General features: G+C 44.8%; 1 long non-coding RNA gene across 1 annotated transcript in view; it reads right to left on the reverse strand.

Annotated features, from left to right (window-relative positions):
* Positions 1-27909, reverse strand: part of LOC117202158 (uncharacterized) — a 70167-nt gene that overhangs the window by 16015 nt on the left and 26243 nt on the right. Inside the window, exon 2 of the long non-coding RNA XR_004484351.2 lies at positions 3719-3789. This is a non-coding gene — a long non-coding RNA (uncharacterized LOC117202158). The remainder of the gene's footprint in view (positions 1-3718; positions 3790-27909) is intronic.

Below are 27909 nucleotides of genomic sequence, written 5' to 3' on the forward strand. Positions count from 1 at the left end.
CCTTAATCTTGAGATTTATTCTTAAGATTATGTACAACTTTATGAATTATTGAAAGTTCATGAAAATAGAAAAGTTCAGCATTAGCAAACAGTACATAGTATTACGTATTAAATTCTCATTAAATTCAAGTAAGTTGCACTTTGCCATTTATTTTATATTGGAAGTAGTTTTGAAGATGACCCATTGAACCCTATTTAGGAGGTTGAGAACCCTGTGACTGACCTTGGTGGGCTTCCACTTTAGATGCAGGTGGGTTTTGCCTCTTCTGAGGGAGGAAGGCATCTTGTAAGTTAGAGACAGTGGCCATCGCATCATATCCAATCCTTGAAATCGCACCATTACCCTGTTGTTGTTTTTTTTTTCCAGTAACTTTTAATGACATCCCTGTGATTACTAGTAGATAGCCTGCAGTCATGCCTTAAACTTGGGAGTCTGTGGAATTTTGTGGGAATTGATGAAAGGACTTGCATGTCTGAATCAGATCACTGCCATCCAGGAGGGAGTCTCAGAAGTAGAGACCCAGCCTACAGAATCCCTACTGTAAAATCAAACGTCCAGGATCTCCCCAGTGTAAAGTCCCCCGGCAGCATTCCACTGCATGGAACGCGACCTGGAAAATCAGTCACTGCGATCTGCCGAGGAAGTCAAAGTGAAAGGGCAAAGCATCTCACAAGTTACTTCAACATGATGGCAACAATGCTGTGGGATCTCCAGCCAGGCCCGGAGCCCAGATCGCACAGTCCCCTCTGTGGGCCATGCTGGGCACGTGGGATCCATCCCAGTGCGGGAGGAGGTCACTGACAGCTTTGAGCAAGGGAGTGAAATGATATGACAAGCATTGTTAAAGATGCCCTGGGTCCCACATGGTGAGCAGAATGGAGGGAAAGTGGAAGCAGGGCAACCGTTCAAAGGCCTTTGCAGTGACTCAGGCAAATGACGGTGTCACTGGACTTGGGAGACGGATGTGGAAGGGCAGCCAGAAGAATTCAAGATCTGCTTCAGAAGCACCACTAGGACTTGGTGATTTGGAGGAAGAGAAAGGTGAGAGATAACAGATGACTCCCCAGTTTCTGGCTTGAGAAAGTGAATTAACAGCTGTGCACCTTAATGAAATGGGGGGAAGGGAGGTCTGGAAAGGGTCTGTGATAGGAGAGCAAGAGTTGAAATTGAGGTGCCCATGACCTATCCAAGTTCACTAGCTGCTATCAAAGGTATAAAAGGACCTACAAAGCACAGAGGAGTCGTGTGGAGTGATGGACGCCTGGGGCCGTTCTCACAGGTGATCCTTCCCACCTTCCTCTCGGGGTGCTCGTGTGTCCACCACTGTGCCAGCTCAAGGTGGGGGGGTGCACCACACAGGGAGCTCATGGGGCCAAACTCGGCCAGGACATGTGCAAGCTGCTTCTAAGATGATCTCCAGTAGTAAAGCAGATACCACCAGCTTTGGGGCTGAGAAAACAGTGCTGTTAACAGTAAAATGGGATTTGCATCACACCACAATAGGAAGTAAAGTATGTAGCCTGATAATTCTTCAATTACAAGCATCATAACAGGTCTGCTGATTTCTTGACACTGATGTTTTCAAGGCGTCCCGGCAGAAGGGTTTCGGTATCTAGCCCTGTGCCCTGACAGTTCCGCTGCTGGGTTGTACCATCCTGTTTGGGGGATAACAAGTGGAATCTCCCCCAGGAAAATGTTAATCTAAGGCGGTACAGATGTAGAGGAAGGTCTCTCTCTCAAAAAAACACCGGAGAAGACGGCCTATTTTAGGAAAACAATGACTCACTGAAATCACATCCTGCTCTTAAGTTAACATGTTCCCTTCTGGACCGGAACCTGGTTTCCTATCATGATGGGTCTATTTTCCAATCTCTTTGACAATCTGCTTTCTAATTAAAAGTTGAGCCATTTTTTTAAAAATCACAGTTAACTAAACAATTCTACATGGCAATAAAGCAGTGTGCTCTGCCACCTTGACTGATGGTACCATCTGCAATTATTTAAAGGAGAAGGCAAGGGAAGAAAATCATTAGATACAGCTAGATTAAGCTGCTCTAGCCCCTGTGAGTGTCTTCCTATGTATTCCTAGAGTAAGACAGCACAGCATTCACGTAAACTAATTAAAAGTTCCTGCATTTAAATAAACCCCAACCAAAATAAAACTTATAAGACTGATTGGAAGGTCTCGGGAGGAAGAGACCTACTTTTTCAAGAAAGCGGCCTGGCTGGCGGTAGAGGAAACACCAGGGTCAGACGGCATCTCTCCACAGCAGGCCAAAGCTCCCCGCACTGAGAGGAACACTGGAGTGGGTGAGACAGAGCCCCTGGGTTCTGTGAGAGCAGCGGCTGCTTCCAAGGGGAATGCGCAAGGTGGCGCAGGGGAGAGAAAAACCAGATGCCATTCGCATTGGCGACGTGGCTTCACGCAGGACGCCTAGCTGCTCTGAGCCTGTTTACTGAAATGGGAAGTTACCGTTTGCCCCTGCCTGTTTCCTAGAATTGGGAGGAGAAGAAACTCTGGTGCTGTGTGTAGAAGCACCCTCTAAAAGGAGAAGAACTCCTCAAATGGAAGAGACAACTGCTGGTTACTGTCAGGTAGGAAAGGCTGGGACAAGTCCTCTTAAGAGGATGGTGACCAACAAAACAGATAACATTACATGACATTCCTACCTTAGTGAGGAACGTCTTCGGGATATTCAGCAGGTGCAGTAAAAGCAGGTGAGAAAAGGAATCCGCTGACTCAATGATTTAAAGCAAAAAAGGTTTGGAGCAGGGAGGTGGGTTCAGATACAACTGTCTGTTGATTGAGGCAGCTCGGAAGATCATACGGATGGATGGATGGATGGATGGATGGATGGATGGATGGATGGATGGATGGGGGAGGGCATCTGCCATCCAGCAGACAAGAGGGGCATGACCAAACTCCACCTCCAGTAATCCCATTCAACCACAGGGAGGCAGAGGCAGGGTGGGGAGCCATGCTCCCACCGTCACTGGTTCCCTGACCCGCCTGTCACCTCCCTTCCCCTCCCGCTTCTGGATTACTCCTCTTAACATGGACCCAAATTGCCCATGGAAAATAAAAACTAGATATAAAAGCTTTGCTTCATTTCACCACCAGCCAAAACACAAAGGACAACTAGAGAAGATTAACAATTTCTGATGCATGCTCAAAGAACAGAATCGATTGGAGAAGGATTTATAGTACAGACCCTATAAGGGTGTAGTGGTGGAGGTACAAAGTGAATCCGCCTGGGAGCTGACCGTCTAGAGTGGAGGCCAATTCACTGTGAATTCAATAAACGTTTACGGAGCATCTACTATGTCCAAGGCACAATTCAGATATGTCTCGAGAAAGTAACTGGGGAAAACAGGCAACTACAATCAAGTGTGGAACTGCTACGGGGTGGGGGTCACAGAGAAGGAGCGCCTGCATTCCATACAGCCACAAGAGAACGGTCAGAGGAGGGGCACGAATGGTAACGTAAAGCCCGTTGGGATACGTGTCAGTTAGAAGGAGAGAGTATTGTGGGGTTCAAAACAGGCAGCACTTGATAAAGGCCTTGAGGGATGACTAGGAACTTGGCCAGGCAGAGGAAGGTAAAATAATACATACAGAACTGGGTGTGTTTAAGGAATGACAGGGACGGTCAACCCTCCAAACATGGTTTCCCTCTTAAGAGAATTTTAGTAGGACACAGATTCACTTGTATTTACCTTTTCTTCAAGAACTGCTGTTTCAATAGTTTCAGCAAACTGATTTCCAGGAAAGGTGACTTGGGTTATTCCTGTCGAGAAATCAGAAAAAGAGGTATAATAGGTTTGGTGGGACTACCCTCCACAGACCTCTTTTTTGTGACACCCCCGCCAAGCCCGTTCGCGTCAGTCACCCCCCTCCCCCGAGGGACTGGCGTGTTGCAGCAGCCACACTGCCTCCCTCCCTTCCTTCTTTCCTCATTTGAGAATAAAGACATGCAAACTTAGGCAGGCAGCAGTGAGCCCTGATCCAGAGAAACACACACACACACACACACACACACGCAGACACGCACGAGATGAACAGGACCGCACAGCCCCTGAACTAGAGGAGCCTTCCTGCTCCAGCCTGCTCCCTGCATTCCTGAGATTCCTGCAACAGACCCTCTGCTAACTACAGCTGGCACGAGAGCATTTCTGTTCCTTGCAAACAAAAATTACTTATTTAAAAATAAGAGATCCAGGGTTGGGACTAAAAAAAACAAACACAAGCAGAGGGTGAAGAAATAAAGGCTTCTGAAACAAAGCCTTGGGAAAAAATAAAAGATGAGAGGGAGTGACCTGGGCCTCTGAACTACTGTCCCATAACACCTGAGAGGAAAGGAAGAGAGAGATGTGGGAAACCCAGAGAGTAGATCCAACAAATAATTCATAAAGTCCCGGCAGTATTAAATATTAAGATGGAGACCCAGATACTGGGGAAAAGGGGCTCTTAATATGGGTACTATCCATAACAAAACAAAATAAGAATCTCAATGAAATACAAAGGTGGGAGACTCTGAAAGTGTCTATAGCAAGTAAGGAATAACTGAGTAACTATACAATGCCTATCATTACTAAAAAGAGAAATGTAATAACTCAAGGATAAGTCTTGATTTACTGCGCTGTGCTTTTTTTTGTCTTAAACAATCAACATTTTATTTACTCATGGTTTGTGGGTCAGCAATTAGTGCTGGGCTCAGCGGGGTGGTTTTTCTTCTGGTCTACTCATGTGGCTACAGTCATGTGGTGGCTCAACGGAGCCGGATGGTAGACCAGATGACTTAGCTCATATGCTAGTGATTGGTACTAGCTGTTTGTGCTGCCTTTAGAGTCTACTTTAGTAAATGTGAACATTTTTTTTTTCCTGAGATCTTGAAAGATTTATGCCCTCTAACCCCTTGACCTACTTTTCCATTGGTTCTTGAGTTGGTCAATCATGAACTCACCTACTGTAGGGCTTCAAGACTCTTAACACCTTCTAGTCCCCTCTACTAGGGAGCATGGTTTTTGTGAAGTTCAAAGATGAGGGTGTGTGAAACAGAGGGCTGGGAGGCAGGGCTGGAGAGCAGAAGGGTCTTCAGGGGGTCTGAATGCCAGGTTAAGTTGGACGGACTTTATTCAAGCAGCATTAAGAGTCTAGATGACTGTAGTCTAATCCCATATTCTCTAAGAGATAATTACCCCTCTGAAAATGTAGAATGTTAAAATTGGGCTACAGAGAGAAAATATGACCCAAACCACAAAGACTGAAGCAGTCAGCTAGAAATTAAGTCGACAGCGAGCTGTGACTTCTACCCTTGACAGGGTGCTTCGCCTGCTACTCTCGGCTCATTAGCTGCAGCAAAGGCTTCTGGGCCTTCTAGGCAGCTCAGTGCTCCAGGGGCTCATTGGAGCATCAACTTTCACTCTGCAGGGTGCAGAACAGCGACAGGGACACCAGCGGGCCTGCAGGACAGGCTGAAGGGCAGCAATTCTGTCCGCTCACCCCAGACCTGGCCCCCGGGAGGCTGGTGCCACATCCTATCTGTCCATTCCCAGCAGCAGAGGCACCTGTGCTCTAAACTCAGACCCATTTTCTCCCCTCCGGGCCTCAGTTTCCTTGTCCACAAAACCAGGGAGGGAGACAGGACCTGTGGCACTCAGAGGGTGGTCTGCAAACCAGTGCCATCCACCACCTCCTTGCTGTTGGCTCACAATAAGTACAGAAATTAAGGGCAGCTTTGAAGCTTTTACTGCTTATGACATTGCTACACAGCCAAGCACGCGATCAGTGGAAATGTCTTGTTGAACAGATCACAGACTGGTGTACAAGTTTCCTGCAGATGCCATAATACATTACCACAAACTGGGTGGCATAACACAACAGAAATTTATTCTGTCACAGTTCTGGGGGTCAGAAGCCTGAAATCAAGGCGTCAGCCGGGCCACACTCCCTCCAGAGACTCTAGGGAAGAAGAAAATGCTCCCTGTCTCTTCCAGCTTCTGGTGTCTGCTGGCTTTCCTTGGCTTGGGGCCACATCACTCCTCCGCTTCACTGCCTTCTCTGTGTGTGTGTGCGTGTGTGCATGTGTGTGTGTGTGTAAAATCTCTTTCTTCCTCTCTGTTATAAGGACACTTGTCATTGCATTTAGGGCCCACTAGAGAAGTCATCCAAGATGACTTCATCTCAAAAATCCTTATCTTGGGACTTCCCTGGCAGTCCAGTGCTTAAGACTCCAAGCTTCCACTGCAGGGGGCACGGGTTCCTTCCCTGGTCAGGGAACTAAGATCCCACAGGCCGCATGGTGGGGCCAAAGAAAAAAGAAAGGACAACAAGATTTAAGCAATGTTAATTAAATCATGTCACTCCTTGGGTAGAAATCTTGGTGGACTCTCATTAGAATAAAATCTTAATTTCTTTAAAAAAAAAATCCTTATCTTAATTACATCTACAAAGACCGTTTTTCCAAATAAGGTCACATTACTTGGACCTTATTTGGAAAAGCTTATACAACTTTTTCTGAAAAGAAAAGCATAGCAAATAGCAGTTGCTAAGGCAACGTAATGACGTGGTTTAAGGGAGATCACCCTGGAGGGAGGGAGCAACAGGGTATACTATGCTTCCTAACACAGGTATACAAAATACATAAGCTGCTTCTCAATTCCTGCCTTCCAGGGCCCTGATATGAGTAGGGACACACATAAAAGAGTAAATGAAGCCAGTGTAACACCTCCTCATTCTCAAGAGTTCTGATCAAATACTCAACAAGATACTCACAAACCGAATTCAACAGCATATTAGAACCAAACTTAAATATACAACAATAATATAAGAAAATGTAAAGAGCAAAACCCATCTTTGGGGCCACCATACCGCCGACTACAACTGCTTTGGATACTGTGGAATTCATGCGTGACCAGTTGTACCTGTTGTGCACTGTACACTCACATCAGTTCACTGCTGGAGAAAAAAAACGCTGCCCTGCCTCTCACTCAGTTGTGACCCCAGCTCTTCCTCTGCAGCCCAGGAGCCCGGGCAAGACCAGACGGCAACGGACACCCCTGGTAAAGGAAAGGAGGCTGCCGGGTGGCAGGGCGGTGAGGGGCAGGTGCACACTGTTCCCTCAGCCCTTCCCAAGGCTGGTCTCCCACCTTACCTTGCAGGCAGTGCAGGAGCCGCTCCCTCCCTGCCCCATCCTCCCGTCCCTCAAATGGCTTCAGTTGTAAAGTGATTAAATTTATCAGGGTTTTTTGTTCAAGTGTGCCTCCCTCATCCCATCAAATGCTCAGAGTTTTCAATGTCCAACTTTGAGAACAGAAACAAAACTGGTTTATTAAAATCCTTGTGTACCTGTCCTGCTGCTGACATATCCTCTCCCCCAACATCCTGCCCTGTAACCTCAGAAAACACTCAGGAAGTTTCCAGGCTTCATAACAGGATGGAGGCAGCGCTTGGAAATTTGACAAAGCAAGGATTTCATTTCTCATTAGAAGTTTTCTTGCCTTGCAAGAACACTCCTTATCAAAGGAACTACTATGTTGACTCCTTTTGCTATGTTACATTTCAGCCTTAAGGGGCAGACCATGTCAAAATACCAGAGAATGTTTAAAATGATAACACTTGATGCAGTTCTGGCCACAGCAAAGCGGGCACTCCCATCATTCAACTACTGGTAGGAGTGTAACAGGCACAATCTTCCTGGAAGCAATTTGACAAATTCTTATTAAATGGCTTAAAATTGTACGCACCCTTTAATGTTGTAATTCCATTTTCAGACCTCTACACTAGGGAAAGAATCTGAAATGGGGACAAAACTTAATGCTCAAAGATATCCATGGCAGGGTTATATATGAGAGTTAAAAAATTAGAGATGGGGCTTCCCTGGTGGCGCAGTGGTTGAGAGTCCGCCTGCCGATGCAGGGGACACAGGTTCGTGCCCCGGTCCGGGAAGATCCCACATGCTGCGGAGCAGCTGGGCCCGTGAACCATGGCCGCTGAGCCTGCGCGTCCGGAGCCTGTGCTCCACAATGGGAGAGGCCACAACAGTGAGAGGCCCAAGTACCGAAAAAAAAAAAAAAAAAATTAGAGATGAAGTTAATAGCCAAGAAAAGGAAATGATTAGACAAATTATGGTAGATGCATGAATCAAGTTTTATGCAGCCATAAAAATGACATTTTACAAAGTATTTCTAATAAAAGTAACAACTACAATAATAACAGTTAATCCTTACATGGGCCAGGAACTGTCCTAAGCTTATCAGGTGCTTTACATATATGAACCTTCTTAATCTACTTAGGTAGATACTGTTATTTTTATTTTAGGCTGTGCTGCACAGCATGCAGGATCTTAGTTCCCTGACCAGAGATGGAACCCGTTCCCCCTGCAGTGGAAGAACACATCCCTAACCACTGGACCACCAGGGAATTCCCAGTAGGTACTGTTATTATTCCCACTTTACAGATCAGAAAATGGAGGCACCAAGTGTTAAGACACTTGCTCAAGATCATCCTTCTAGTAAGAGACCACACAGGGATTTGAGCCCACACAATCTGACTCAAAAGTCCATGCTCTTACATACAGATGGTCAAGAAGCACGTGAAAAGATGTTCAACACTGCTAAGTATTAGAGAAATGCAAATCAAAACTATAGTGAGATATCACCTCACACCAGTCAGAATGGCTATCATCAAAAAATCCACAAACAACAAATGCTGGAGAGGGTGTGGAGAGAAGGGAACCCTCCCTCCTACACTGTTGGTGGGAATGTAAATTGGTACAGCCAATATGGAAAACAGTATGGAGGTTCCTTAAAAAAACTAAAAACAGAGCTACCATATGATCCTGCAATCCCACTCCTGGGCTTATATCTGGAAAAAAACATGGTCCAAAAGGATACATGCACCCCAATGTTCACTGCAGCACTGTTTACAATAGACAAGACATGGAAGCAACCTAAATGTCCATCAGCAGAGGAATGGATAAAGGAGATGTGGGACATATATACAATGGAGTATTACTCAGCCATTAAAAAGAATGAAATAATGCCATTTGCAGCAATATGGATGGACCCAGAGATTATCATACTGAGTGAAGTAAGTCAGACAGAGAAAGAGAAATATCATATGGTATCACTTATATGTGGAATCTATAAAGAAATGATACAAATGAACTTGTTTACAAAACAGAAACAGACTCACAGAATTAGAGAACGAACTTATGGTTACCAGGTAGGAACGGTGGGGGGAAGAGATAGTTAGGGAGTGTGGGATTGACATGTACACACTGCTATATTTAAAATGGATAACCAACAAGGACCTACTGTAGAGCACAGGGAACTCTGCTCAATATTATGTAACAACCTAAATGGGAAAAGAATTTGAAAAATAAAAAAATATATATCCATTGAAGAAAACATACATTAACATGATATTAAATAAAGCAGACCATCATAAGCTAAAAAAAAACAAAAAAAAGTCCATACTCTTAAATCCTGTGATAGTCTGAATACAGTGATGGCCCCAAAGGTCCTAACCCTAGAACCTGTATGTGCTACCTTAGATAGAGAAAGCATCTCCGCAGATGAAGAATCTTAAGATGGAGAGATATCCTCGATCATTGGGTGGGCCCTAGATGCCATCACAAATGCTCTCAAAGAGAGACAGAGGGAGATCTCACACACACACGCACACACGCACACACACACACACACACACACACACGAAAGGCATGTGAAAACAGAGGCAGGTATTGAAGAGATAGGGCCACAAGCCAAGGAATGCCAGCAGCCACCAGAAACTGAGAGGGTCAAGGAATGGATTCTCCCCTAGAGCCTCCACAGGGAGTACAATCCTTATACCTTGGTTCAGACTTCTGGTCTCCAGAACTGAGTGAATAAATTTCTGTGGTTTTAAGCCAACCAGTTTGTGGAAATTTGCAGTCACAGGAAACTAACACAAGCTCCCATGCTGTACTGCTCTCAATGCAAGATAAAATATTCATATGTTAAATGGGAAAAGTAGAAATCAAAATTTATACACAATGATCTTAATTATGCATATAAAAATGCATACAAATACAACAAAACGTTTTGTAGTGATTATCTCTGAATACTAGAATTATGGGTAATTTTCAGCATTATGCCTTTTGGTATTTTTCCAAATTTCTACAATTAATGTGAATTCCTTTTACAAAGAAACGAAGAAAAAAAATTTTTTAATTAGCAACTCATCATACTTCTGCAACTCTAACTCAATCATAAAAATCAGAAATCAAGAAAACTCCCTGAGAATTTTCTTAATTCAGTTTCAGAACAAAACCTGAAAAATCAGCCACCCAGGTGCATTCCATTCCCTAAGTGACTCCACTCAACCCTCAGCCTCTCTAAAGCCTATTTGTTTTCAGACTCTGGCAGGAACATGATGTGGCTGAAGAAGTTTCAGGCTTTGAAACAAGAGGATAATCTGAGCTGCTGCATGTTTTCCTGTCTCTCTATCCACACGTGGCAATGGGGAGGAGGGACCAGAGGGAGTTCTTTACGCATTCCCAGAGCTCAGCCAGCCCAAAGTGGTGTGGGCCACACACCAAAAACCAAGAGCTCTGGTTAATAAGCATGGAAATGTTTGACTTCTCTGTAGGTGACTTCACAGAATGAATCATCGCATGAAACACCGGCTTAATCTTCTTACCGAAGCCCGGAGTCCAATCCTATTGTGTTGCAAAACCCTCCTGCTATCATCTGTCCAGGCAGTCAGAGGACCAAAGCCCAATTTTACTGTATCAACATCACATCCTTTGATTAAATATTTTCATATAAAGAGTGTATTAACATTTTCCCGCAATATATGGGCAGAACTGGATCAGAACAGAAAGGAGGATGTGCTTCGTGTGTTGTTTTTTGGGGCAGAGAAGGTAAAAGTCACTGGTTCCCTCCAACATGGGCCAGGTCAGAGCCGCGAGGCATGAAAAGCATATATACGGCTTTATTCAGCCCACCCTGTACGGCGCAGCAAGCTCGGGCACTGGAGTAATGGGACCACAGCGTGGGGTTTATCCTTTAGTCTCTGAGCACATTTATTCGCTCTTTGTCCAGCCAATCAACATATAAAAGCACCTACTATGTGCCAGGCACTAAGAAGAGGTTGGCTCACATTTTAAAAGACTCTATCTCCAACACGCTATACTCTCAGATGATACGGCTGGGCAAACGGCCCCCATCATTACTGAGCTTCTTCATCAGTCTTTTGGATCACAGGGATGCCAGCAGTAGCAAAATGCTGGGAGGGATACCTAAACAGGACCGGCAGAGCTTTGAAAATGAAAACAACAGAAAGCAAATGGTTTAGCACTGTGTACAGTCCACCCTCTGTGTCTGCAGGTTCCACATCCACCGATTCGACAACCACAGACCAAAAATATTCGAAAAAAGAAAAAGAATTTCCAGAATGTTCCAAAACGCAAAACAAATTTGCCACACACTGGCAACTATTTACATAGCATTTACATTGTATTTACGACTACTTACGTAGCATTTACATTGTATTAGGTATTATAAGTAATCTAGAGATGATTTAAAGTATACAGGAGGATGTGTAGAGGTTATATGCAAATATTACGCCATTTTATACAAGGAACTTGAGCATCTGGGGATTTTGGTATCTGCGGGAGTCCTGGAACCAATCTCCCCTGGATACCAACAGACAGCTGTACCTTCCAACATACTATCAACACAACACTTGTAATTTCGGGGGATCAGTTGATGATACGTGAATCTCCCACTTAACCATCTACTTCACACAAATAGTGTATCACTATTTTCTCAAAGTCTGTTTTTTTCTTTTTGCTTGCCACTGTATGCCTAAACCTACCAGCGTCTAACCTTAAGAAGTACTCGTTAAATACCTGAGGTATAAATTAATGCATGAATAAACATGGGTAATCAATTTCATAATCTGTAAAAACGGAAAAGCCAGTCTACGAAATTATTTCCCAAAGAAAATTCCAAGGAAACTAATCCTATGAGATCTACCAAGAAAAGAAGGTTCACGTGCTATTCAACAGGAGAAATATTACATTCTGTAGCCTCCCATCCCCCTTAAAAATTCACAATGCATATTATATAATAAAGAATATGGGAAAGCTTTCAATTAAATACCTATTTGAACTTCCCAAATCAACTTAACCACAGAAGCCCTTTCATGATTAACACTTACTGATATCAGGGAACGAATGTTCTAAGGTAACCCTGGGAAAATACTAACACAGATTCTTCATTTGTTCAAAGACCATTTATTAAGCCCTTGAAATGATCATAATATGATGATGATGAAGACAGGCAACATTAAACAAGTTAACATTTAATCGGCATGGTACTTGGGGCTACTGCCACCCAAGATAAATAAGAAACCTGGCTCACAGTCTACCGTCTACTGGAAGAGACCCACAAGCACATGATGAGTACAACCAGTATTAACTGAAGTGACAGACAGACACATGCACATATATGCATGTATACATATATATACATACATATGTGAATACCTGCACTCTTAGACACAAGAAGGGAGAGAGTGTTCCAGGCAGACGGGAAGCAAGAGCGTCCAATGTGTGCAGAGGAATGAAGACAGTTTGTTCTTCTCCAGTGGTTTTCAAAGTATGGTCCAAGACCCTCTCGGAGGGTGCTGCCAGGTCAAAACTAACTTCAACGGTGTGATATTTTCACTGATGGTGCGAAAACAATGGTGGGGAAAACTGCTGGTGCCTTAGCAAGGCAGTGGCATCTGACTGTATTAGTAGTCATTGTGTTCTCTACTGCCATACTTTCACGGTTTAAAAAAAAAAAAGGTCAATTTCAACTAAGACTATCCTAATGAAGCAGTAAAAATTATGAATTTCGTTAAATATTAACCTCGAGTGCACATCTTTTTAAAATCCCTTGTGACAAAATGAGAAGCACTCATAAAGCACTTCTGCTACAAGCCAAAGTAGGGTGGTTGGTTTTTGGGAAGACAAAGCACTCGTACAACTGAGCTGCAAGCTGAATTAGCCACTCCTTTCCACCAGACACCATTTTAAACTGGAAGAGTGACTGACAGAAAAACTACGGTGACTCAGATTTGGGTATTTTTAGAAGGAATAAAGTGAGCTTGTTATTTCAAGGAAAACTGACAGTATCTGTTGCTAAAGAAAAATTTGAGCTTTCAAGCAAACATTAAAATTTGGAAAAACTTGTATTGGCCACTGTGAGCTTTAGAGCATCTCAGTACTTGGCTTTTCAGATGACAGCAGCAGTGACATTAACAAACGTGATATTATCCAAATAAGTCATGCATGATGTTACAAAATGCATAAAAGATCCTTTTAAAGTGCAAGACAGACCAAAAGATTTTAATGGAACAGAATATGAGAAGTTCACTGATACATGGTTTCAGATTCTATACTGCAACAAACCTTTAAGAAACTATCCCTTGTCAAGCTCCGATGTAGTTTCAAAGACTCTCCACAATTAACTGAAAAGGTTATTAACCATTCCTCCCTTTTCCAACTACATTCCATGTAAGGCTGTATTTTCTTCATACAGTTCAACCAATACAACATACTGCAACAGAATGAAGGCAAAAGCATTGATGAGAATCCAGCTGTCTTCCATTAAGGCAGACATTAAAGATACCTGGAAAAGACTAAAACAATGGCGCCCTTCTCATTAAATGTTTTTTGCTTTAGAAATAGTTACTTTTCATTAAAAGTGTTATTTGTGTTATGTAATGCGTTTATTATTGCTATATTTAAACTAATTTAATGAATACTTTAAAATCTTTTCAATTTTGATTGCTAATATTGTAAATATTGCTAAATATAATCCACATAACTGAAAGCTCTTTGAGGGTCTCACTAGTTTTTAAGAATTTTTAAAGGGGTCCTGAAACGAAAAGTTGGCGAGCTGCGGGTCATGGGTGGTGAGGAGGGAAGGGTGAAGAGGCAGCAGGAGAGGGCTAGCAGTGGCCTCCCGCACTGTGATGAGGGGTTCAGAACTGATCAGACAAGAACCAGAGAAGGGGTGTAGTGCACCAAAGTGACACGGCAGATCTGCCTTCTAAAGAAAGAGCAAGGACAACATAAAGCTGCCCTCTGCTCCATGAACTTATGATTCTAAAAGCAAGTCAGTCTGATGGGAAGCCAAGCTGTAGCACACTGAAGGTCCATTACTACAATCTAAAAACTGAAATATAAATTTCTATAAAAGAGTAGGAACAGAAATGTATTAAAATTTAATGATGGAAGCGAAAGAAGCAGGGTCTTGCAAAATAGACTTGCAACCAACTAGAATACTGCAAAATGAGGGAAATCATCAGTAACAGAGTCCAGGGCTTTAAAAATCGAAAGAGACCAAAATCAAGATGCATTTGGGGCAAGTCTGAAGAATAAAAATAAAGGAGCCAGTAAGAGCAATAAACCGCAGCAGTAAAGAGGGAAAATGGATGCAGCCCAGAGAAGACAAACAGAAGCCTTTAGAAATAAACAGAAGTCGGGAGGAGGGAAAATCAGCTCCTATTTCCAGAGCGTGCAATCTATCCACTCCACCACAGGGCAGGGGGCAAAGGGTGCAGGAAGCACTTGGAGAGGAAGGCGGCCCGAGCAGAGTCCACCACTGGAACGGAAATGCTCGCCGGGACGACAAGAGTCTCACCCAGGAAAAGGTGGATTACGCCAATCAAGAACACAGACCACAGAGAAGAGACAAACGACAGCTATTAAAATTTGCTCTCGAGGAGCTTAGAGTCATTATTTTCTAAGTCAAGAAAACAAAAACAAAACAAAAAATCAATAGGATAGTTATAACTAAAATGAGAATGGTGTGCTCTAAAGAACTCAACTAGAAGAGCTTGGCAAGTTTCTCGAACTTGGGCTCAGTTTCCTTTTCAGCAAGACTGGAAGTCCACCATGGACTCCCCAAAGTTGGTGGGAGAAGAGGGAAGTGAGCGTGCAGCTGGCATGTGACAGGTGCTCAGTAAACGCAAGCTGTAATTATTCTCACTGTAGGTATGATTTCAGGGCCTATGTAGAATACAGAGTTGACACTAGGCTACTCTAAGACAGAAAGCTCCCAAGGTCAAAGATGATGGTTTGAAAAATCACCAATATGTGAGCTTAAAGAAGGAATTTGAATGGCTTTGGCCCAGGGCTACACTCACTCAACAGATGAGAGAACTGCCCTTGACCCTGTGGGCCTGTTACCACCGGGCCCCGAGGGCGTCTCCAATCTCAAAGGGACATGCCAAGCACTAGAAGTCCCAAGTAAGAAGGGAGAAAAAGTCAAACCACCACCTTCCGAAACAGCCAACGCCCTCTGTCATGTAACTTTCATGCACAATTTATCTCCCCTGATTGTCATAATCAGCCAGGATACGGATGGGTACAGTGTCATCACCCCCATTTTACATCTCAGGGCTGAAATGCAAAGAAGTGGTGTAGCCAGGACCCCTATCTCTTTTTTTTTTTTTTTTTTTTTTTGTGGTACGCGGGCCTCTCACTGTTGTGGCCTCTCCCGTTGCGGAGCAACAGGCTCCGGACGTACAGGCTCAGCGGCCATGGCTCACGGGCCCAGCCGCTCGGCGGCATGTGGGATCCTCCTGGACCCGGGCATGAACCCGTTTCCCCTGCATCAGTGCCACCAGGGAAGCCCCGACCCCTATCTCTTGATGTGAGGCCCAGGACTCTTTCACTCGACCACACTGCCCACCCTCACGGGGATTTGAGAGCCCACCCAACAGACGTGGACCAACAGCTCTTCAAGCCAAACGCGAGGCTCCACCTTTCTTCACCACCCATAGCTAATGGAACACCAGTCTCTGCACCCCTGGACCCCAGACAGACATCAAGTGAACAAGGAACTATTTCTTTATAGATGTAGTAGGTGCTGGGAACTTGCAGTCCAGGGTACCATGGGGGCAGGTCATGCAGGGCCTGAGTCTGAGAGGTCATGGGAGCACAGGCAGGGGTCCCGGCAGTTCTCCAAGCCTTCCTTCGAGCCAGGAAGAGCTGCGAGGCTCAGGAGGTCAGCAGGACCAGGCTGCGCAGGCAGGCCTTGTGACCACATAGATTGCACACCCTCCTAAAAGCTTAGGGCCTTGCTACAGAGAAGCAGCAGCATCCAATTTGCAATGCAGAGTACTGGGGCTGCAGCTTGGAGAGGCGGAGAGGATAAGAGTAAAGGTACAGATGTCTGTCAAACAGAAACTTTCCAACTTTTGTTTTTACCACAACTTGCAGAGTGAGAAAGACACTTTACTGTGTAACCCAGTATGTGTCCACACACACAGTGTCTGAGAGGCAGGCTACCAGCCTGACCTGGCTAGTTTCCCTGAGCCTCAGTTCCTCTCCTGTGAGGCAGAGATAACAACAACGATACCACTGCATCAGCTGTTGCAGGGAGAAGTAAGTCAGTGTATGAAAAGCCCTTCGCAACATTAACCTTTTTCTGTAAAACTCTTATTATACACAAACACAACTTTCACAAAATAAAACTCAACCTTACTATGTGTACTCCACTCTCACGCTTTCCATTCTACTTCTTTTTTTTTTTTTTTTTTTTAACGCTGGTAAAGACCCTCTAAATTAATTTCAGAACCCAGTCACTGGGGTCATGACCTCCAATTGGAGATGATGGCTTGGACCTGGGTGATGACAATGGAGGAGAGAGAACTGATAGGATTGGGGAATGATTAGTCAGTTACAGGGGAGAGAGGGAGGTGTCAGGTGACTCTCAAGCCTCTGGAATGATGATGGTACCATTTGAGACGGGAACCTGGTGGTGGCGGGCGGGGGGGGGGGGGGGGGCGGGGACCAGGTGTACGTCTGTGGGAGGAGATGGAAAGATCAGACTCTACGTTCTAAACTTCCTGCCAGGAGGATTTGGGTGAGGTGACAAAGGGAGCCTTCACTTAAACGCTTTCCACCAAGCAGGGAACCACGTAGAGAGATCTCACACCAGAACCACAGCTACTGATACAGAATGCGTTTTTCCAGACTGTGCTGGGGAGGTGGACAGCCTTTGTGAACCATGCCCAGAAGTGAGTGAGTGCCTGATGGAGGACCCGGGGACTTGGGGCTCCCGCCAAATGTCTTTCCTTATCTGACCAACATCCAGCACTAAACACATTTAATTAGAGTCCGTCTGCCCATCTGTTTCCTCTACTAAGTGAGCTGCTTTAGGGCAGGGACCACCCTGGCTCACCCCACCATCTTTCTGCTCGCAAGGCCTCCCTAGCACGCTGCCCTACCCACTGCCTCTGGTAGGTGCTCAGTTCAGCGATGCAACAGGATAAAACTCCCGAAAAGGCCACTTACAGTTCAGGAAACTGAGACAAGGCACGGCAGATGGGAGTGGGGAGGCAGAATCTGCCAGGAGAATTCTGGTCACTTAAGGGTGTGAGCCAACAAAAGGCCAACTGTTCACAGAGAAAACGAGTCTTCAAAAAATGTTAAAACTCTGGAATGCACGATGGGTGTGGGGATCTTCATTATAATGATGAGAAACACTAAGCGGGTCTGGGAGAGAATCAGGAAGACCAAATATAAAACAGGAAACGTCCAAAGGTCATGCTGGATGTTTAACTCTTTACATCACTTCGCTTGCTACATTCTGCCATCAGCTCAAGGCCTTCTATGGCATGTCTCTCTGTTTCCGATCCTCTGCCATCTCCAAAGCCCAGTTCCTTGTATGTCACCTGTTTTTCCTACATATACATGACCTATACCCCCAACAGACAGGAACGGTATTACACACCTTCTTATTCATCCACCCCCATCCCTTGCACAGACAAGGCACCCCATAGTAGTTGACTGATTTTTATACTGATTAATTTATTTTGGCATCAAATTCCAAATTCATATTTTCTAGTCTTACCCCCTTTAGTTGCAACTGTTACTAAAGCTGGCATTTTTAATAGTAACAGTTGTATTTATTAAGTACCTACCACATACAATGCACAACTAAGGACCTTAAATACATCTCCTACAATCCTCAATCTGCAGGGTTGGGATGATTATTTCCATTTTACAGATGACAAGATTGAGACTCAAAAAGACAACATAGTTTAGTAAGTGGCAACACTGGGATTCAAACCCAAGGCTGCTCAACTCCAAAGTCAAATAAGCATGCAATCACTCTAGAATTTTAGCACTATTTTCCCTGGCACAGAGGCTGGAAAACAGCCCATCTGTTATGAAGTCCACACTCAATACTCACCAAAGACATAAACAGGGCTCAGCTCGGAGAAAGCTTTTTTAGGCTTGAGAAGGCCACAATTTAACAAGACCCATTCATTCACTTCCTACAAATACGTAGGTCAAGATTATTTTAACTCCATGACTTCAACAAATGGAACGTGCTAAAGGCATCACTTGTTTCTGAAAGAGTGTTTAGGGAATGCCCTGGCATCCCAGTGGTTAGAACTCCGCACTTCCACTGCAGCGGCCCCCGGTACTAGGGTCCCACAAGCGGGGCCAAAAAAAAAATAAAAATAAACTTTTCAAAAAGAAGAATGCTTAACTTAAACTAAGAAACAAACAACGCTCAGAATAATCAAATCATTAGTGTCAAGTAGTTAATAAAATAATCACAAAACTCGTAACGGCTTATCTCCTATTATCACTCCGCCCAACGCTCTCACATACATTATTTGAACATCTCAGTCACTGAGGCAATTATGGTTACCTGCTGCACACGTGAGAGAAAACCAGACTGAGAGAAGTTCAGTGAGTCGCTGAGGGTCACCAGGCCTATTACTCAGAACTTTGTTATAAGCAACAAAAGAAAGCACCTCTGAGTGGTGCGGGCACAAGAGAAAACTAGCTGTAGCGACGGGGCCGTGGGGCAGCTAGGGACTCCCAGCGACCCCGTCCCTCTCCCGGCCTCTCTCTGCCTGCAGCTTCCTCCCACCCCCGGGCAGCCCAGCTTTCTCCTCCAGACAGGAAACCAGGGCCACTGGAGTGCCAGACCCCCATGTCCCCGGCCTCACCACCCCAGACGAAGAGGCTCGTGGGCCTCGAGTTCAAAACTCCAGGGAGATGCGTTTGAAATGATGTCCTAAGACATCCCTCCATCAAATCCTCTCCCCTCTCCACAGTCTGCACCGCCTCCCCTTAATTTCTTTGATCTGGCTGAGGGCTCCCAAAGTGGTAAAACCAGTTTTACGCTTTTCCTTTGTAATCTCCACATAGGAGGCTGCCTCACATTCCCTTTGGTACAGGATAGCCCTGCACTGGCAGCTCTGTAGAAACAGGCGGGGTCAAGCCCCATTTTAACCTCCTTATCACATGGCTGAAATTACTGCCTTGGAGTCTCTGAGATACCTGGGGCCTCATAATAAATTCTTCCCTTTCACACACAAAAAAAAAAAGATTCGAGGAGGGCCCCGACTGGCCCAGTCGGGTCAGTGGTCCACAGATGGCACAGGGGACCAATCAGGAACCACACCTGGCAGGTCCCAAGAGTAGGCAGAAGAGAAGCACTTCTCCAGAAGGGGGAAGAAGTATCAGTTCCAAACGAAGGAAGAAGGCTTATTTAAGGCAGATTAAATAATAAAAAGAAGTAGAAATCCTGCACACACAACTGCTAAGCCACTGCTCTTCAGACCCCAAGTCCAGTGACCTCACTCGTTCTACACCACAGCTGACGTTACTTGGCACTAAAATGTGAAGCAACAACAGTAAAGAACAGCCAGGGCGTAATACGGTGCTAATCGTGCGGTAAAGACGCTTAGTACAAACAGAATTAGAAAAGAGAGAGATCAACGTACCCATCTACATCTGAGTAATATCCTAAAGCTAGAGATCTCCACGCCAGAATTTTGTGCTAGGAAGAAATACACATTGTGTTTCTTCATCGGTGAAAGTCAGACTTTCCTCCCCTCCTCCCTTCTCCGTTCTTACAACTGAGTGAAGGTGGTCTCTCCTTAGGTCCACGTCTTCTTAGTCCTCTACTCTGCACAGAGGACTGCTAAAGTCCCTTCTGAGGAAGGAACCAGGAATCAGAAACACAAACCCAAGTCCACCGAGCTGAAGGCGGGAGCGCAATTCTCTGCAGAGACTGACGGGCTAACGCACTCAGCCCCCACAGGGGCCCCGTGTAAGGGAAAGGAGTGGGCAGGAGGCACGGACCCGGCCGCTGCCTCGTTAGCAGGGCTACAATCCACCCGGGGTTTTCTTCCTTCTCCTTTTTTCTTTTAAGAGATCTACGTGTCTCTCTTTTTATTTATTTATTATTATTATTATTTTTGGCTGCATTGGGTCTTCGTTGCTGCGCACGGGCTCTAGTTGCGGCGAGCGAGGGCTACTCTTCGTTGCACTGCGCGGGCTTCTCATTGCAGCGGCTTCTCTTGTAGCGGAGCACGGGCTCTAGGCACTCGGGCTTCAGTAGTTGTGGAGCACGGGCTCAGTAGTTGTGGCATACAGGCTTAGTTGCTCTGCAGCACGTGGGATCTTCCCGGACCAGGGCTCAAACCCGTGTCCCCTGCATTGGCAGGCAGATTCTTAACCACTGCACCACCAGGGGAGTCCTCTTTTTATTTATTTATTTGGTTGTCCCGGGTCTCTTAGTTGCGACAGGCAGGCTCCTAGTTGCAGCTCGCGGACTCCTCAGTTGTGGCTCGCCGGCTGCCTAGTTGCAGCGTGTGGGCTCCTTAGTTGTGTCATGTGAACTCTTAGTTGTGGCATGCATATGGGATCTAGTTCCCTGACCAGGAATCGAACCCGGGGCTCCTGCATTCGGAGTGCAGGAGAGTCTTAAACACTGCACCACCGGGGAAGTCCCTCTTCTCCTTTAATTTAATCAAACACTTCTCTCGCCCTCGCTACCTGCCAGGCACAGTTCTTCATGCTCTACAAATATTCTTTGTTCTCGCTGGCTCCCCTGGCTACACGTGGTTATGGTGGCTTCTAAAAGGAATCTAAGAAGTGGGAGTTTTTGATACTTTTCTCAAAGGTCTAACCTAAACCTAGATGACTGAAATCACCCCCATTTCTCTAGTTCCAACATTTTGCTTCTCTCCCTGAGCTGAGTCCACTTCATTGTCTCCTTCCACAGACCAGAGACAAAGGTTGGTATTTACTGACCACTTACAGGGTGCCAAGCTCTTCCTCCCTTGTCTCACCTGATGCTCACGGCAAGCCCTCTTTACAGAAGAGGGAAAAGGCTGAGGGGAGGAGGGGAGGGCAGGCAGCTCTCTGGACTAACTCCCCGCTGGTGATCAGCTGAGCCTAGGAGCGAGGCCCAGCCCAGCCCCAGAAGGGGGGCTGCACACTCCCTGCTGCACCCGCATTGAAGAGCCTTACTGGAGAGCGACTCTTGTGTGTTGGCACTGGAAAAGCCACCCTTGGCAAGGACACATATGGGCTGGCCCTCCAAAGATTTTTTTACCTGTGGTGAAGTTCACATAACATAAATTAACCGTGGTAAAGTGTTCGATTCAGTGGCATTTAGGACATTCACAATGCCATGCAACTACCGCCTCTATCTAGTTCCAAAGCATTCTCATCACCCCAAAAGAAAACTTGTACCATTAACTGGTCAATCCCCATGCTCCCCTCGCCCCAGCCCCTAGCAACCACCTGCTTCCTCTTTGTCTACGGATTTACCTACGCTGGATATTTCATATAAATGGGATCATACAACATGTGGCCTTCTGTGGCTTCTTTCACCTACAGCATAACGTTTTCCAGGTTTATCCATGTTGCAGTATCTTCCTGTACTCCATTCCCTTGCATGGCTGAGTGACAGTCCATTGTATGGATATACCATAGTTGGTTTCCCCATCTATCCACTGATGGGCATCGGGGTTGTATCCATTTGGGTATTGTCAACAGTGCTGCTATGGACATGTGTATAAAGATTTGAATCTCTGTTTCCAATTCTTTCACACATATACCGAGGGTGGAACTATTGTATCCTACGGTAATTCTACATTTAACTTTTTGAGGAACCCTTTAAAATATTTTGAAACTATGAAATACTACAAAAAGCCAAAAGGACACTGAAAGCAAAATGCCAAACCTCAGTGAGATCAAAGAAGTTTTTTAAAAAAATGTTTTTCTAGTCTCATCCCTTCTTTCTGTAAGTTCGAATCTGGGCAGAAGGAACCCAAACAGTACACTTCTTTTTAAAAGGCCAAAAACACTAAGAAGAGAAAGTTAAGAAATGCAATTCTAGCAAATAATTAACAAGGGTTGCAGTGTCTCCACAATATTTTTAACAACAAAATCACACCCAAGCCAAGGGTCCACTCAAAACCACGAGGTGGGCTCTGAGACTTCTGAACCAAAGAAAACAGCTGAGAGGACCCAGCACAGGCCCGAAACTGGGAAGGTTTTCTGTTATCAGGGAAGACTGGATTCTCTGCTCTGGCTCTCATTTTTAGTAAAACCATTTTTCTTTTGGGAAAGACAAACCCTTGGTGCCAAAAAAACCCCCCCAGCACCCTTTAAAAAACCATCTTGCCACATCATTTGTCATCAGAAAAATGCAAACTAAAACAAGATTCTACTACACGCCTATTAAAACGGCCAAAACCCAGCACACTGATAATAACACCAAATGCTAGCGAGGATGTGGGACCACAGGAAGCCTCATTCACTGCCGGTGGAAATATAAAGCAGTTGGGATTGGAAGACAGCTTGGCAGTTTCTAACAAAACTACACACATTCTACCAGCAATCCAGCAATCACATTGCTTGGCATTCACCCAAAAGATGTGAAAACTTATGTCCATACAAAACCTGCACTTGGATGATTATAACAGCTCTATTCACAACTGCCAAAAATTGGGAGCCACCAAGACGTCCTTCAGTAGGTGAATGGATAAACTGTGATACATCCAGACGATGGAGTATTATTCAGCTCTAAAAAGATATCAGCTATCAAGCCATGGACAGACATGAAGGAACTTTAAGTTCATATTACTAAGTGAAAGAAGCCAATCTGAGATGGCTACATACTGTATATTCCAACCATACGACATTGTGGGAAAGGCAAAACTATGGAGGTGGTAAAAAGATCAGTGGTTGGGCTTCCCTGGTGGCGCAGTGGTTGGGAGTCCGCCTGCTGATGCAGGGGACGCGGGTTCGTGCCCCGGTCCGGGAGGATCCCACATGCCGCGGAGCGGCTGGGCCCGTGAGCCATGGCCGCTGAGCCTGCGCGTCCGGAGCCTGTGCTCCGCAACGGGAGAGGCCACAGCAGTGAGAGGCCCGCGTACCGCAAAAAAAAAAAAAAAAGATCAGTGGTTGCCAGGGGTTAGTGGGGAAGGAAGGACGAACAGGCAGAGCACAGAGGATTTTCAGGGCAATGAAAGCATTCTGTATGATACCGTAATGATGGATACATGTCATTACTCATTTGTCCAAACCCAGTGAATGTACAGCACCAAGAGTGGATCCTAAGGGAAACTATGAACTCTGGGCAGCTACGATGTGTCAACATAGGGTCGTCAATTGTAACCACCGTGCCACTCTGGTGGGGGAGGCTGATAATGGGGGGATTACGTATGTGGTGGGGACAGGCAGGTAGAACGTGGGAAATCACTGTGCCTCCTGCTCAAGATTGCTGTGAACCAGAAACTGTGCTAAAAAGGTAAAGTCTTAATAAAAAAAACTGTACGTCCTGTCCCTTAAAGTAATATTTCGAATCAGCTCTAAACCACGAGCACCACTTTAAGAATGACTCACTTGAAACTTAGTCTGGGACCAAGGGAGAGTGAAGCGAGCCTGAGAAGCAGCCCAGGGTGCACATATACCCTCTCTCTACATCTGCTTCCAGAAGCTTTTATGAGGCTGATAATCACCAATGATTTTAGCTGGGAGGACAGTAGCAACATGGGAACGCAGAGGGACTGTACCAAAAGAGGACACGTCGACACCTTTAAATTAAGTGAAGAGGAAAATAGCTCTCTGAAGGCACAGTCAGCTAACCACAAATGACAAAACCGACTCTTCTGATACAAGCAAGACACCGACATGACTGGGACGGCTGGCAAGTCAGGAAACAGGCAGGCATGCTGGTGGCATTCGCTGGGCAGGTGTTCGATTAGGAAGCGGGCTGACAACAACTCAATTAATTCACTGTGCACGCCTGTCCCAGAGAACACAAAGATACACCTGAAATACCAGCGGCAGGCCAGAGATTAACTCCACAGCTCCACTTTTGGCAAAAGCAGAGTCTAGCAAAGATGCAGTTGCAAAAGATAAAATCACACCCAGATTAGTTCTAGTAAGCCCTTTGAAGTTCGAACTAAACCCAGGAAGGAAACAAAGCGAGAAGGTAGCTTATTATGAATCAAACAAGTCATGCTTTTCTTGTGAGTGGCTTTCCCTGGTTGCTTCAGATACAGGCAGCCCTGGTGCTTGGACAGGGGAATGTGATAAAGACAAACACAGACGTGATTTAAAAACCAACAGCAAAGTGATGGGATCGCCCTTATCTGTAACAACCCTTACATGCAAGGCTCTGTCAAACGGAGACTTGAGAACTCCAGCCCACCAGGCATACGTATGGTCTGAATACACTGGAAGGAATATAGAAAAGCACAAGGAGTCATTTGACAGAAGCCAGGGGAAGAGATATTCGCTGAGAATATAAAATCTAGGAAAGAAAAACAAAGGTTATCAGGACCAACAGCTGGCAGAGAGCTACAGTTCCTTCACAGAAAGTGGGATCCTCCTGGCAACCAGCATCACATCACTCGGGCCCAAGAAAAATCAGAATGCTTGGCATGCAAAGCCGAGTATTAGAGCCAGAAGGAGTGTGAGGCATCCGTGCCACTCCTTTGTTTTAGAGAAAACAATACCGAGGTACAGAGAGGTTCAGCAACATATCCAGGACCAACTGTTAACAATGGCAAAGCCAGGTCTATAATCCTGGTCTCCTGGAAGGCCTTCCTCTAAACAATATTCATGACGATGATGATGATGATGATGATGATGACGACGACGATAGCACCCATGTGCTGAAGAGTTTACGAGCAGACATTACAATGAGGGCTTCACATATATTATCCCATTCGGTCCTCAACAAACTATAAGGCAGTAGTACTATCATTAGCCCATTTCACAGATGAGGTACAGAGAGGTTAAGCAACTTGCCCAAAGTCACACAGCTTGTTAGAAGCACAGGCAGATTTGCAACAGCATAGATGAACCTGGATAGCATTATGTTAAGTGAAATAATCCTGACACAGAGAAACAAATACTGTATGATCTCACTTATATGTGGATCTAAAAAAGTCAAAACTCATAGAGAAGCAGAGAACAGAATGGTGCTTGCTGGGGGAGCAGGGAGGCAAGGAGATGATGGTCAAAGAGTACAAACTTTCAGTTATAAGATGAATAAATTCTAGGGGTGTAATGTACAACATGGAGACTAATTAATAATACTGTGTTGTATGTTTAAAATTTGCTACGTAGATCTTAAACGTTCTCGCCACACACACAGAAAAGTGGTAACTATGTAAGGAGATGGATGTGTCAATGTACTTAATTGTGACGATCATTTCACAATGTATATGTATATCAAATCATCTCACTGTATTCTTTAAAAATATACACTTTTTATTGTTAATTATGCCTTAATGAAGCAGGAAAAAATAAGAGGGAAAAAAGGCTACACAGGCAGGATGGAAATCTAGGTCTAGCTGAAATCCGTGCTCTTAACATTGCTTCCAAGGAAGGGAGGAAATCACATTTTCAACTAAAGTATACACCAGAAACTTTCTTTCACTGGATAATTTTTAGTGTCTATCACCTTTCCCTCCAAGACATAAAAAAAAACCAATTAGCACTAAGGGATATAAAGAACAAAAATATTTTTAACTATGGGGAGAAAGAAGGCTCAAGACTCTCCAGCCGAGACAACAGAACTGATCAGACTCAGACCTGAAAAATTAGAAGCTGAAGCCAACATCGCATCCCTTTGGGATTTTTCCCAGTGTCTTACACCTTCAACAAGTCACATATTTATTTTCACATAGTTAATTCTGACTGGACGGTGGTGCTGCCAGGCCCAGGTGGCGATTTCAGAAATCAGTATGTACCAGATCTTGGAGCTTCGAATATGACAAAGTGAGAGAGTGGCATGGACATATATACAGTATGAAACGTAAAACAGATAGCTAGTGGGAAGCAGCCGTATAGCACAGGGAGATCAGCTCGGTGCTTTGTGACCACCTAGAGGGGTGGGATAGGGAGGGTGGGAGGGAGGGAGATGCAAGAGGGAAGAGATATGGGGACATATGTATATGTATAACTGATTCACTCTGTTACAAAGCAGAAACTAACACACCATTGTAAAGCAATTATACTCCAATAAAGATAAAAAAAAATTACAAAATCACCAGTTTAATCATATACATAGCTATGTTCAGTTTCAGAAAACAGTTACTTTTTGAAAATTGTGGTTTAAAAAAAATAACATTAAGTTGAAACTGATGCCCTTTGATTAAATAAAAAGCACCTGACTTTTCTAAGAAATGCCATTATATTCTCAGATTTTACAACAATAGTGCCATCCCATTGTATGCGGAAGATGCTTTGTTCTCTCGAAACTATGAAACCAGAACATCTCCCTGCACAGACACCTGCTCCACTGCAACAACCACGTCCTTTTACTACACAACCAAACCACAGGGTTGGGCTGCTAGTTCCGTTCAAGATCCACAACCATCACAGGACTGGAGCCCTAAAAAGGGGCCACCTGCAGTAGGTCCAGCATGAGTCACTTAATCTCTCTTAATATGAATCATAGAAACAAGAGCAGCAGATAAGGCTTCCTGCCACTCAACGGATGCCAAGCACTGTACTAAAGGCCCTCAGCTCAAGTTCTCTCTTCTCATCCTCACCATACTCTGCGGTAGGTGCCCTCGTTACTACGCCCAGCTTAAAGACAGAGGAAGTGAAGCTTAGTAAGAGAAGCTAAGAGAGTGACCCAGGGCCACACACCTGGGCGCTGCACACACAATACGAACCCAGGTTGCTCGGACTTCAGAGCCGAGCTCTAAACGATCGCACGCTGGGTGGCTCTCTGCTCTCCTCACACACAAAGCCCAGGAAGAACCGCCACTGTCATCTCTTCCTGAGGAGAGTGCAGGGCGGGTTCTGACTTCTTCCAGTCTGAAGGGAAACTTCTAACGAGTTCTCCCAGACAGACCAACTGACCAACTGTGTACCCAGCACTGGGTTAAGGATGGTGGGAGCATAAAAAGGAAGAGGAAGCAGATCCCTACCCCCAAGGACTTTACCATCTAACCTATACTGATCTAAACGAATCCCTATCTCTCTAGGGCATTTTTGGCCATGAAATGTATTTCCAGTCAGAAATGTATTTCCATCACAATCTGGGACACATTCACATATACTAAGCCTTACCATGTGTGAGGCACTGATATTTTTAATTCTTTCCTTTTTTTTTTTAATTGAAGTACAGTTGATTTACAATATTACAGTTTCAGGTGTACAACATAATGATTCAATATTTTTATAGATTCTACTCCATTGAAAATTATTATAAAATAGTGGCTATATTCCCTGTGTTGTACAGAATATCCTTGTTGCTTATTAATTTTATACATAGCAGCTTGTATCTCTTAATCTCCTACCCCTAGGTCCCTTTCCCTTTTTTTTTTTAATGTGTCAACCCACTAAACTCATTCTGTGACTACGGATTCTGGATGACAGCTTGAAAAGTCCTGCTCTAGAATGCCCCATTAACTCTAAGTTTTTTTTTAAAAAAGGCAAAAAATATCAGAAAGTTCTCCCTTACGTCTAATTTAAGTTTCTTGGGCTGTCAGGTTAATTAAATATGTATGGTTGGATATGCCTCCAGGGCAGAGGCAGCAGTGTGTCATGTTAGTTAAGGGCCTGGGATCTGGA

This window comes from Orcinus orca, chromosome 8 (genome assembly GCF_937001465.1).
Source record: "Orcinus orca chromosome 8, mOrcOrc1.1, whole genome shotgun sequence".
Taxonomy (NCBI): Eukaryota; Metazoa; Chordata; class Mammalia; order Artiodactyla; family Delphinidae; genus Orcinus; species Orcinus orca.